Consider the following 14471-nt stretch of genomic DNA (forward strand, 5'->3'; position numbering starts at 1 on the left):
ATCTGGGTCCAATCCTTCACTACCTTTGATCTCATAAAGTAATTTTCAGCTGAGCACAGTGGATGTAAAATACTACTTTTCAGAACATTACGCTTTCTTTGCAGAAGTATTAGTGGCTTTTCAAGATGCAAGGAAGTGGGGAAGCAGGTCAGCTGTCACTAAGAGAGGATGATTAGAAAGTGAGGTGTTCTCCAGTTCATCTATCCTCTCAGTTTACACATTTTTTTATCATTAATAAAGACTGTTTAGCATTTATTGTCCCCCCAAAACATCTGGAAGAATTTTCTATATATTCTTTGTAGGGATTGTCCTCATAGCACAATACAGTGTCTAAATGAAATGACCGGCCTAGCTCTAAGGCTGCTGGTTCTGGTATAAATATAGTCTGCATATCAGGCATCAGAGAACTATATTAATGCAGTTATATTACTTTTAATGGTTGAGCTAATGTGTATGTTTCTTTGCAGCATTAGATAGTACTGTATAGACATACCTGAAAAACCTTGTCTGCATTGAGAATTTTATCTACATTTTAATTCAAGTATCGCTCCTAATATGAGTTCCACCTGCACACAAAGTCCATCATAGTGATATTCTCTGCTGTAGAGGTAAAAACTACAGTTAGAATGATTTGCCGGCTACTAACCTAAGCGTTCTTCGCTGTGAGTACAGACTAGATCTGCTTAAGGGTCCCAGTCTTAAAATGCTTTCCACAATCCTTTTTCTGTGACCAGAAAGAACAAAGACATCCTTCCCCATGCCTTCAGATATGAGAAAGTTTAAAGAGTGCAAAGCATCTTCTGGCACTACACCTCTAGAAATCTTAGTTTCACTATCAAACAAGAATAGAGGTGTGTAGATACACAGCTTGAGTGCTGTTTCAAAGTCTGATTATTCTTCACTTGAGTTAGTTTAACATGTTTTCCAGTGCAGAAGAACCCAAGTGAACCCTACAGTAAAAGCATACTCTAATACTGATGTGATTTTTACAGGTGGTCTTTTTCACTATATGGAGGGAGTGGAGGAGGGAGATCAACATCTTGACAAGACAATTCAGGTATGAAAACACACAATGAAGTTCTTGATCTATAACAGCAAAGTCTTAATAGCTCTATGGTAAATGTTATCTTCAGACATAAAGGAGATTTTAAAGCTGTAAATCAAGTCCTGGTAATATATGCAGATCTTTGGATTATAAGTGCCTGAACTACATGTCCCTCCACCCTCAGTTCCTCTAACTCATCCACCCAACCTCTAACTCATCTCCATTCTGTTGGTCCCTAGCTACTGCTGATTCCTGTGGGTTCACATGAAAAGTGAACTCCTGCTCCACTGACAGTAATGGCAGTTTTTGAGGTCCACAGAATCAGTTTCTTTAGAAACTTTCAACTGTCAGGTATGTTCATGTATGTAACAAACCTGAAATGTACTATTACATTAGTTGTCCTGTTATTCTACCTGAATAGATCACCTAATATCCCAAAAGAATCATAATTATTTGAAAATGAGAACCAAATATTAGAAATAGTTAACATTTCTGGTTTAATCTGAATTTTTCATTTTTTTCTCAGTGAACCATATATTTTGGAGAATATTTTATAGAGTTTGATACTGGTGAATATAAAAATACAAAATAAACAGGTCTGCATACATTTTTGTTTTGCTTTCAGTGAAATGGCAATTTCAAATCTGCTCTTTTTTCCCCTGAATCTCAAAAAAAAAATTATATTTTTTCGTTAAAAAAGTAAAATCTTCATTATATCTGTCTTTATTTCATTAATTAATTTAGGATATTTTAGACCGTCCCTATTTTATTCCATGTGAAGTAAACATTATACTGCTTATCCAAACAGTTTTAATCCCAGGCTGACTCGTTTAATCCAAATAGTAGTTACATTTGTCTTGTGAATCACTTATGTAAGCAGCTTTCTATTACCAAAAAGTTGAATCTGTCAAAGTTTATACATTTAAAGCATTGATGGCTAAGTCCATGCAGAATCAGTGACACTGTTCTACTTTGGATGGAGCTTTTTGGAACATCTAAGTGCTGAACAGTCACTTTATAGTCTGCAGCTTGCTTGTGTAGCCAGCGAGTACAGCAGTCTTTATCATGATCAACCCCAAGTGCATGTGTATACATCAGTGAAGAGCAGTAAGTCATGCCCTACTTTCCTTATAGGCTTATGCACCACTGGTTTTAAAAAAGTCATATAGTTGAAAAATAATCTAATTCAAATAACTCATCTTACTCTGATGTTACTTTGATACATCTCTTATATGACATTCAGGAACCTCTGTAATACTTTATCACTAAAAAAAAAAAAAATACGATGTTTCCATTGGAATTCTTGTGAGAATTACTCAAGAGTGTAACCACAGTCCTAGAGAAGAACACTAATAGGTGATATTGGGGAAAACCACCAATTTCATAATTGGTTTAAAATATGCAATAGATCTGTTGTTTTCAGAAGGTTGTGGGACATGCCATTCACTTAAATTCACAAATCGGTAATAGAAATAAGACATTGACCCTATATTAATAAGAGCTCAGTGCTTCCAGAGTATGTGTCCAATGATGTAAATATATCTTCCATTTTCTATGCAGAAATACTATTCATTGGTTTCTTCTTATTGTTAGCTATATTCTTTACTTAAATTAGGATGGATATAGAAAGAATAATGGTAAGTAGCCACTGTTATGAAAAATATATAGCAGAGTGCCAATTCTGTTTGAGCAGCAAATCCTTTCTTTCAGGAAGATGATATATGAAAGAGATGTAGGTGTAGCAGTGTTTTCATACACTTGCTAATTTATTATGTTTGCATAAATATTTAATACATCAATCTCTTTCTAGAAAGGATATGGTTTACATTTCAAGTCTTGTAATTTTTTTACATTTTCTTTTGCCTAAATCCTACCAAAACTTTAATTATATGCTTAACATCCACAAGAGAGGTGACTCATTTTTCATTGCTTGTTGATGGTCATCAGACTGATCTCCTTAGGTCAGCACTGTATGTGCTAGTGGCCTTAATATCTAAAAGGTGAGTAAAGTTATTGCATTTTTATTATTAAGAATCAGACTTGAATATTAACTGGAGAACAGATATCTTTAAATTAAAATAATTAAATATAAATAATTAAATAAATTTAAATAATTAAATAATTAAATTTTTATTATTAAAATAATACAAAGAGACAAAAAATATTGTCTAAACTCTCCATAGGTAGCCATGATATCCACAGATATCCACAGCCAGAGAGGCTACCAGCATATATTTCAGACACAGATACATTAATTTCAATAACTGACATAACCACAGCTGTCAATACATTTTCCGACTCATACTCATTTAATTCAAGGACTGCTCCAAGGACAACTATAATGAAACAGCCTAGGAACAGGAGAGGACACCCATTGCGAAGGAATGATGAAGGCAACTTCCATCACGTAGAATTTTCCATCTTCACAGTAAGACATCTCCTTTCTCTCAGTATTATCTGCAAAAGTATCTGCTATCTTACATTGCCACAGGGAACATACACACAGTGTGTGCTAATACACACCTGCAATGATATCCATAGACAATTTCAGCTTGGTAAGTTAGTATCACCCTTTTTGTCTGGCACGAGCATTACCATAAGGCACGCATAGACTGTCAGCACATATATGTTATTTTTTAATCTGGTTGCATCTTCAGCCATTGAAGCCTATTAATTTTCATAAGATCATGTACAGTTTCTAAAGGACTCTCAAGTTACATTTGTCAGAGAAAAAGTTGCATTGGTTTTGTATTAAGTGAATGAGAATTCAGCTTGGGAAAAGAGTGTTGAGGGGGAATTGTGAGATGTCACACAAGCTGGATAAAGATCACTAATCTAGGAACTCTATACATCCTGATCATAAGTGACAAGTAACTGCAGATACTTTTCATGGGCAGAGGGCCACTTAGTGTGGTGGTTCACTAAGCCACTTTAGATAAAAAATTACAAGGAGAAAGCAACTCTTTTGCATAACTTGAGAAGAAATAAATGAATATAGGTTCTGCTGAACTGCCAGCAATAAAATGCATTTTTGTATACTTATATAATTATTTTATATAAATATGTATGCATATTGCATATGGATTATTTTATATATTTATAATTCTGTCTGATGTCCATATATTAATGGAATAATATGTAACTATAACTTAAATGCTTTAAATGTCAACACCTATACCAATTTATTTCCTGTGCTGTTTTTCTTTTTCTCCACTGAAGCAAAGTGACAATTTATTCTATTTTTTTTAGGGAGCTCAGTGACAGGGAGGTGATTTAGCAAAGCAGTACAGAACTAAAGTCTGAGATGTTCATACTCATTAAACCAGTACACTACCTAAGCTATCTCAGATCTTCATGTTTCCATGGAAGGATTTACTATGCACTACCACAAGATCACTCTGTTAGTTCTGTATATAACCTGTTGCCAGCATTTCATCATCTACCCACATTAATACTTCAGCAAACAACCTTTAAAAAGGCTTTACAAAGATATGGAAGGCACAGCAGAAATTTCAAATTGACAGTAGCATTTGTCAGCTGGAACCCTCTGGAATTCAGAAGTCCTTCATGTTATTAGGTGTCTAAGAAGCAATAGTTCTTTTTAAGACTGACACCTACATACTTCCTCTAAAATAGACAAGTATACTAAGAGGTCTCAGAGTGTATTATGGCCTAGTTTTGTTCCTTAGTAGGTTTAAAACATCTGAAGCATTCTGTAACTTCCATTCAAGTGGTAGCAACATTTCTTTGTACCTTGAAGAAAATTGGTAATACTCTTGTAATCACTGAAATTTCATTAATAATTAGTAATGTAGGAAATATTCAGTAAAATCAAAAGGTGAAATTCACTTCCTAGCAAAAAGCTGGCACAAAAATTTTACATCTCCTACCTCCCCCATGGTATCTCCTAAAATGTTCTTAAGTGTCTCATGAGCTTGCTGGCATCAGCACAGGTGTGGATATCATCTGATTTCATCTATAGTATGGTATCTAGGAACTTGCTTATGGCCAAAAATGTCACAGTTTTCTGTGCAGAAATAAAATAGATGTTTGATTCAAATAGAAATTCGGTCTCTATTTTTTCAGTCATTTTGTGTTCTAATTATAACAGTCTAATTCGTAAACAGCACATGCTGAGGTTTTGACAGTGAATGTCTGATGAAACACAGAGTACAAATTTTAATTATATACAGTTCTAATACAGTGAGCACTGCAGCATTTCTGTCATCTTTGAAATGGTAACAAAATGTAAAAAAAAGTTTTTTGAAATATGAGCATGAAAGTAATGAGATCAATAAATGTCAGCTAGGAAAAGTAATCACAACTCCAGAGACTCACTAACCTTTCTACAAATTCCAGAAATAATAGACTAGCCTGGATGAAGAATCTTTAACAATGGGAAACAGATACAATTATAAGGGGAAAGCGAGCCAAAGACTGCTGAATAATACCAGAAGCATTGCCTTTTAAGTAAATGAGAGAAAAACAATCAATATTTTTGCTTTTCCTCCTGTGAGCCTCACCAATGAACTTTTCTTTGCACCTTATGAATTTGAGAATGAAATACAATATAAACACATATGTAAACCTAGAGTAAAAATATGAAATATGCCATAAAGTGCAGTAAGCGATAACAGTTTTCCAAACTGATGGCCTCATCCTTCTCTCAGAGAGACAGGAATATTGGAACGTTCAGTGACCTCCATATAAATTCCAGATACTTAACACTCCAAAGATTTGGTGGCTTGTGGTTTCTAGATACAATTTATGCAAACCCAGAGATTAAGCATGAATTAATTCAAGACAAAAAACTGTCTGTTACATTTTAATGCCCCATGGTAGAATCTAACTTCTGTAAGAGAAAACATATTTCATGTGCGAAGTGTTAGATTAAGTAATATTTGAAAGGACAATGTTGGTATTTTTAATTTTTTTAATTAAAAGTGCAAGAGGCATTGAACCTGAGGTGAAAATGGAAAAGAATAAAATACTTTGTCAAACCTATCCAGATGGGCAATAACTTTTTGTTTGAATAAAGCATATGATTTTCCTGAAAACATATTAGCATTTTATGAAGGATATTCAAAATGCACTAAGGATTTATGTATATAACACACTTATTTTAGGGAAACTGACTTTAAAAAAGAGGGGTAGAGATAACATGAAAATTAATTCTAATTCTACTGTCAATTTAGTCGGGGTTTTTTTTTTTCCTCAGCATTGACTGAACCTTTTTGGATTTTGATACTGAAAATGGATGGGCAGAGATTAAGATCCAGTCATTAGTGTCCACTCACTGTTTGCAGGCATATGTGTGCTATTTTTAAAATTATGATTTTCAAATGGTAACACTGACGTAAAACCAGCTGGAGGTATTAGCAGTTTGCAATTCATTGTTCAGGTGCTAATCTGTAGTAATAAATGCAAAAAGGCTCCATATAGAACACACAAAGTATTCCAGTATCACCATTCACTTTTATGTTCAATACTTCCTACTTTCTATCATTCTGTATGTCCTGTTAAAATGAAGGGAACTGAAGAACTTAAGTACTATTTTTGAAATTATGTGTCTAATTCCATACACATAGATTTTCTCCTTTGCTTTGCTTAAACTACTCTTTTGAGTGTGAGTATTCGCTTATGTACATATAACGTTTTTTATACATAACATTTTACATATATACACATAAGTGTAACATTTTACACACACACATATGTATGTATATGTGTAGGTGTATATAACATTTTGCAGGACTGGAGTTCATGGAGAGAAGGAGCTCTGCAGCTAGTGTGCAACCCAATATAAAGTAGCTGATACCTGTTATAGCAACCTTTTTTTCAGCACAGAGCAAAAGAAACACGCATCATAAAAGCTGGTTGTTGAGGGCCACTTCAGGAGCACAAACTGGATATCAAGTCACTGTTATTGACCAGGACTTGCCATAAATGTGCTGTGCCACCAGGAATATAGAAAAAGTGCAGGAAGGGATGTGCACAGGAGCTTCTCTGCTCCAGCCACCTGTGGCTGTGGAAGCAGCTGTGGATATGTGGGTGTACATTAGATGACTCACAAGTCTCTGGGTAGCTTTGGAAGTCAGTGCTGTGTTAAGAGACGGGATATGTGTGTAATGACATAGGAGCAGCCCAAAGCCAGCAGAAGTTGCTGGAAACATGCTTAATCCAGGTAAGGAAGAAGTTTTAAGCATTCAGCTTTCAGAAATACAGACGGGGTAAGTGCCAGTTAAAATGCTGTGTTTTGTGTCCCATCACCCTACAAAACCAAAACTCGAAACAGGTGCTGTGTACATGGGGACCTATCTATGGTTTAAAAGGTATGTTTAAGGATAAAAATCTTTTCAGCCTGTGATTTTAAATGAAGTGAGTTTTAGTCAAATCAATTTTTACCTGTAAAGGCTTTGCTGTGGCATACTCTTCCTCATGCAGGGTTGCTCAGAGCACACTTAAGTAGAACAGACTGCAAAGAGCTGCAGAAGGATCCTACAGGTGACAGGGCAGCAGAATAGCAGATGAAACCCAATGTCAGTAAACACAAAAAACCTTGTATGGGAAAAGTAACTCAAAGTTAGGATAGGGTTATATAAAATGCCAGATCATTGCACAGCAACAGCCAAAAATGCCAGTCAAATGTTAGAAACTGCAAGGAAAGCATTGAAGAACAAAAAGAAAACATTTCAACAGGTTCTACTCTAAGAGCAAAGGGAAACTAGACTGGGACTAGAGAAGTAGGAATGGTGCACAAGCTGAGCTGTGGATTACTGTTTCCAATTTCTCAATATGAAGAAGTATAACAAAACATTTAGAAGAAGTAAGCTTAAAACAAATGGAAAAAATTTGTTTGCACAATCCGTCATCAGATTATGAATTGATATGGGAGGTTTGTCAGCAAAAAATGAAAATGGAGTCAGTTCCTTTCCTGCTATTGAAGAGAAAGGTCAAAATGCAAATATCAAATCAAGAGGTGCCCAAACTACTGGTTTGTTAGAGACAGTAGCTTACTAGGAGAGCACAGGCAAATTTAAATTTTCTTGGTGTATGGTACTTTTCTCTAATGACCATTGTCAGAGATAAAATACTGGACATCATAGCACAAAAGATTTTATGTTCTTAAATTACAATGCAGTTATAATTTCTGGTCCAAATTATGTGCTTATTTGAATGCTAGGTAGAATTGTCATTCAAAGTGGCTTTGACAGACTGAAAACACAAGCTGACAGAAACTCTGTGAAGTTCAACAGTGACAAAAGCAAATTTCCACAGCCAGTACACAGCAACTCCATGCAACAGCACAGACTGGAAACCAACAGGCTGAAAAGGAGCTCTCCAGAAAAGGACCTGGGGGTCCTAGAGAAGAAAGCTGAACTGAGTCAGCAGTGTGTCCCCATGGTGATGAAGACTAACAACATACTTCTCTCCTAGCAAGACTGTAGGCAACAGATCAATGGATGTGATTAATGCCCTTCTCTTGGGAGACCATACCCAAGTACTGTGCCCGTTTTGGACTCCCCAGGATAAGGAAAAATTTAATATACTGGAGTAAATCCAAGACAGTAGCACACTGGATGCAAGGAGACAGTGAGGACGCTGGGTATGATGACACTAATTATCTAGAACTGTCCTGCAAAACAAAGCACTGATGCAATACCAAGTTTGAAAGTGGAGGACCCTTCATATTTGGCATCCAACTGTCTTGTCTGCTAAATGTCTCACTTTCTGCATTCACAGCACACAGTATCTCAATGATTAAAAAAAAAAAAAAAGAAAGAAAGAAAAACCAATGGAAACAAAGGAGAAGAAGTAAATTAGACTTTCATCCGATAGCCCAATGCAGGTGTCTGAGCTGTGCACAGTGGCAATCAAGAGTGCAGACAGGGACCAATGGTTAGCTAGGTTTTGGACAGTACCAGTCAGGAAGGATCTCTTCTTGAGCTTGAAAAACATTTATCTTTTCAGATTAGATTTGTCCAGATTATAAAATTTAACTCTAACCCCAAATTACAAACTCTATGTACACATGCATATTCATGCTCTTAATCAGCTGTGGCAGTGGAAAACTTCTGCTTTGATGCTACAACCTCAAGAAAAAAACCTTTACAATTGCACCAGAATCGAAAGTTTCCTCTATTACAAGTATCTGTAAACCTTTAAACTTCTAATGCCTAGATACAGCTATTCATTGATAGCTTTAGTTCTCACTTCATAGAGAGACAGTATCTCCCTGACCCCTTAGGGGAAGACAAGTTCCCTGCTGTCAGCCTGTAACAAACAAGGTTTCTACATGGACAAAGAGGATTGTCCCGGATGACAAGTGCCAAATGAAGGTAGAGATAAATCACACTAAAACAAACTCCCTGAAGGATCTGAAGCCAAGATCCAGTTTGCATAGATCTATATTATCGTAATGTTTTCAGAGGTACTTTCTGGCAGATCTCGTTAAGGAAGATCTATTTCTCTAGTTTACCACAAGGTGGAGGTGCTGTTACTCAGAATCACTCATTAAGCGATCAGGAAAATGGTGGGTGTTATACAACAGGCACAGTAAAATTTTATGGACATATTTAAAAAAGTAATAAAAAATAATTGTATGCAACTGTGAGATATGATTTTATTAATTTATTTTAAGCCAACTGTGTAATGACATAACCAACCATCTCTGGACCAGTGTTATTTCAAAATGCAGCAGCTTCAAATTTGCATTTGAATTACGGAATCCTGCAGATAATCACATATCTGTTGGTGGTGGAGATGTCTGATAATGTAAGTTCACCAAAAGCATACAAAGTGATGGTTGCCAGAGTCAGATGGGTGCCACCTTCTTGGATATATTATCCTGAAATGATCTTTCCCTGTATTAAGCCTTCTGGACGTTATTGCCAAGCAAAAAAAAAAAAAAAAAAAAAAAAAAAAAAAAGTCATAAAGGATGTCTTTTTCTGTAAAAAAATAAATGTCTGGTTGTTCTCAGAGGCATTCACTCTGACTTACATCAGCAAATCCAGGAGGGTGTTTGCCATCAAAAGGCTTTGAAATGGCTTATTAAGTCATGTTTATAGTATAGCCCACTTATTTAATGCTTAAGCAGAGAGAAATAATGGAACCTTCATTTGGGTTTTCTGCGTGAGCCCAGCAGACCACAGTGATGAGCTATTTCTATCCTCCAAAAGCTTTGTCTAGTGAGTCTGCATGGAGAGGTTCTTGTCCTCTGCTTTCTTCTTTTATTTAAAACTTCAAAGGGAAAAGGCTAATTTTTTCATAAAATCATAGAATCAGCCAGGTTGGAAAGGACCTCTGAGATCAACAAGTCCAACCCTTGATCCAACACCGCTATGGTTACTAGACCGTGGCACTAAGTGCCACGTGCAGTCTCATCTGAAAAACCTCCAGGGATGGAGAATCCACCACTTCCCTGGGCAGACCATTCCGATGCTGATTACCCTCTTTGTAAAGAGTTTCTTCCTAATAGCTGACCTAAACCTCCCCTAGCACAGGAATAGTTGCCTGGGAGAAGAGATCAACCCCCACGTGGCTACAACCTCCTTTCAGGTAGTTGTAGAGAGTGATGAGGTCTCCCCTGAGCCTCTTCTCCAGGCTGAACAACCCCAGCTCCCTCAGCCTCTCCTCAGAAGATTTGTGCTCAAGTCCCTTCACCAGCCTTGTTGCTCTTCTCTGGACCTGCTCCAGCACCTCAATATCCTTCCTGAACTGAGGGGCCCAGAACTGGACACAGTACTCCAGGTGTGGCCTCACCAGTGCTGAGTACAGGGGAAGAATCACTTCCCTGGTCCTGCTGGCCACACTGTTCCAGATCCAGGCCAGGATGCCATTGGCCCTGCTGGCCACACTGTTCCAGATCCAGGCCAGGATGCCATTGGCCTTCTTGGCCACCTGGGCACACTGCTGGCTCATGTTCAGCTTCCTGTCAATGAGTACCCCCATGTCCCTTTCTGCCTGGCTGCTCTCCAGCCACTCTGCCCCCAGCCTGTAGCGCTGCATGGGGTTGTTGTGGCCAAAGTGCAGGACCCAGCAGCCTCATTTTTTCCCTCTCATATTCTACTGGTTATTCTGCTGTTTTAAGGAGAATTTGAAACATCAGTCAAATTGGTTTACCTTACTTAACCATAAGACAGACATGGAAACAAACATAAAGGAGAGCACTATGGAGACCTAAATTTTGAAACTTTTATGCCAGTTGGATACTTTTAATTGTTTTTCGGAAAGTAGTTGTACAGCATGAAAGTACAGCACAAAATGTAACACTGATTTTTGATAGGCAGATGTTTGCTATAGTTCCTCATCTGAAATGTGTTTATAGTAGTGAAGAGGGACATGTTTTGTGTCAGAAGAAAGGCAAAGATGTCAGTTGTTCAGGTGACAAATACAACCTCTCTGTCTCCTTGGAACTCTTCTTGGTATTTTCAGATGCCCTTCACCATTGAACTGTTGAATAGGCTCAAGAAGACCACTCATGCAGCAGCTGCATAGCTGAGAAGAAACATGCCTTGTGATGAAGTAACAGCTTCTTCAACTCATATTATGATCTTCATAAAAAGGCTCAGCTGATTTGAAGTAAATCTTGGGGTTTTGTGACTGTGGCTCTATCACTATCATAACTCAAAATAAATTCATACTTTCTTGTTCTGTAATTGAGTGGTCTACAAAAATACATGTGATGGGTTACAGACATGGCAAATAGGTCATTAATCCAGTCACTTGAGAATTATAAATTGTAAGCACGGGCACAGGTATATAGTTGAGAACAAGACTCCTACAGCTTTGATTGTTCCTATTAAATAGATACCATGTGTTTTTTACATCAAGATTTTCATGCATTCTAAATTGAGGGTTATTTCTAAATTGAGGGTTGTATTGCTTAAATTCTACCGTATAAAGATAAAATTCTATACAATTAGGGGAAGACAAGCCCTTCGGATTTATTTATATCCTACCTAATGCAAATGTGAAGGTTTTCCTATTCCACATAAATATGCAATCACTTCCTTGAAACTTGCTGTCTGCATCAGCAGTTTCTCATGAGTTAGACAAGTTACTCGTCCTGGAAAAAAAAATTCACAGCCTTCCCTTCACCATCAAAAACCCCCCACATTAATATAAATTGCAGCTCCTGGCAACCACAGGTAAGCATCAAACAACAGAAGTTACATAATTACAATTTTGGTGTTTGCAGAAGTGAGCTAAATCATAACATTCTTTCCCATTTTTTATGCAGTTTTCAATAAAAGTTCCCATAAACTTAATCCTAAAGGGCTTGAGGAGGAATGAAGCAGGAGGAACCAACACTGATGTGCTTTTAGGGAAGTGAAAAATACTAGGTAGTAAACTGGAGCAACAGCCTATCTATAAACCGATTTTTGGATTTTATACTTTAATTGTAAACTGAACAAAATGTTTTATTTCTTTGGAGACGTTATATATCTTTAAATTAAGCAAAACGAGTCTTTTTCCGGGGGGAGGGAAGGTCAAACTTAAGTAACATATATTTATTATTTTTTAAAATATATATACCGGTTTTGCTGCAAATATTTGTGATGTTCCACACAAATGTTTGTACTATGTTATCCAGGTCAAGTTATTTCACCAGCTGTAACCCAAAATGGAATTATAGATCCTGCAGATTTTTTTATTGATTTCTTTTTTATTATTGCTACACATTTATAGCAACTTGAGACCCAGTTTAAAATATCATGTCACTGATATTTTTATCAGTTTTTAAAGGTCAGGAGATTTATGTCTTCATCTGTAGATAGTTTAAAAGTCTTTTCTTTACCACAGCTCTGAAAGAATAGGATTTAGGTATCATCCCTTTATTCTGATGCACCACTAAAAAAGATATGGCATCCCTCTTACACCACTTAAGTGGGGTAAGAAAGATTTGATACTTTTTTCTGAATTTGTTTCAGTTGCAGTGGAGAAAAATTACTTCAAATTAGCATGGGAATAGATTCAACATGAGACCAGCATCTGGCACAGGTTTCCAGAATATTCTGTTCATTACTATGTAATAAATAAAAGTATCAGAGCTAGGTCAAGCTGGGAGATAATTCAGGAATGATTTTGATTCAGTAAACTCTTTAAGAGTTTGTTACTTAGAGTCCTGTGCCTGAAATACAAAGATTGATATTAAAACTACTCATTGAAGAAGCAAGATGAGACCTAAAGAGCATGAGGTTACAAAGGAAAAATGTAGAACACATTTAGAGACCTTTTTGACCCAGACGTACAGCTGACAGCAGCCAGAAAAGCAGCGCACAGACCTCTGGCACTGCCCCCATGGAGAGATACAACATGTGAATGACTGCTTGGATAAGCTGTACATACACTCCAAGAGAAGGTGCCAGGGGTGTCCTGAGCTCATCTACTGCAAATGAATAAATCCCAAGACACTCTTTGAAGACTGATTGTTGCAAACCTTAATATAATTAGCATTGAAGCAACTCCTTTGACAAAAATATGCTAAATACCATTCCAAGAACACAGAGCATGATTGTTTATAAGGATTATATAATTTTAGTGTTAAAGAAATATTTTAGTGCAAAATCGAGTATTATTACAGTTCTGCTTTGCACACAGATTGAGTCTTAATGCAATTACCAAGATGACCAAAGCCTTGTCAAGAGCAGAATGCCACTGTGTTAGGCAGCTCAACAGATGTTTGATTGTGAAGATTAGATTTCTGCTTTACTCAGATTGACAGTAAAGTATTACTATGCAGTGGGTATGGATTTATTTACACTTTATGATGAGCTTTTAAAATTAAGTGGTTGTTCACAGTGTGCAGGAGTATTTTCAGGATTTAAAAGGCAGTGTGCTAACAAAGATGAGAGCTGTAGAGAGCGGTGGGGTTTTTTCAGAAACAGAAAAAGTTCTGTTGCACAAATAATTCTGCCTTATTGTATTATGAGACACCATCCTGGTTTAAATTAGGGAAGAATATCAGTAAGTCTTCTGTCTGAAGAAGTTGTGTGCAATATTAGTGGTACCATAGGAGGGTTTTTTACCCTGTAATTTTGGTAGGACTGTAGATTGGGGTTTTTTTTCCAAAGCACACCATTTGAGCTTCTATACATATTCAAGCAGTATTCAAAAGGATATATTTTTATAAAATGAAGAAGTGGAAATCTCAAAGGTAACCAAATAACTCGTTAGTCTGTTTTCTTCAATTGTCAGGTAAAAAATATAAATATTAATATTAATGGGATTAAAGTGGCTTTTTTATGTGTTATGCAAAGCTGGAGAATCAGAAACATTGTGTGTGATTCCTGCCACAGAAAAGGAATGACATTAAGGAGAGAAGCACCAGAGTAAAGAGATAAACTTAACAGGGACATGACCTGCACCAAAAAAGGACTGAATTTCCTACCAAAACCAGTGTTGATTTGACTACAGCTCCTG

This window comes from Chiroxiphia lanceolata, chromosome 1, assembly GCF_009829145.1.
Source record: "Chiroxiphia lanceolata isolate bChiLan1 chromosome 1, bChiLan1.pri, whole genome shotgun sequence".
NCBI lineage: Eukaryota > Metazoa > Chordata > Aves > Passeriformes > Pipridae > Chiroxiphia > Chiroxiphia lanceolata.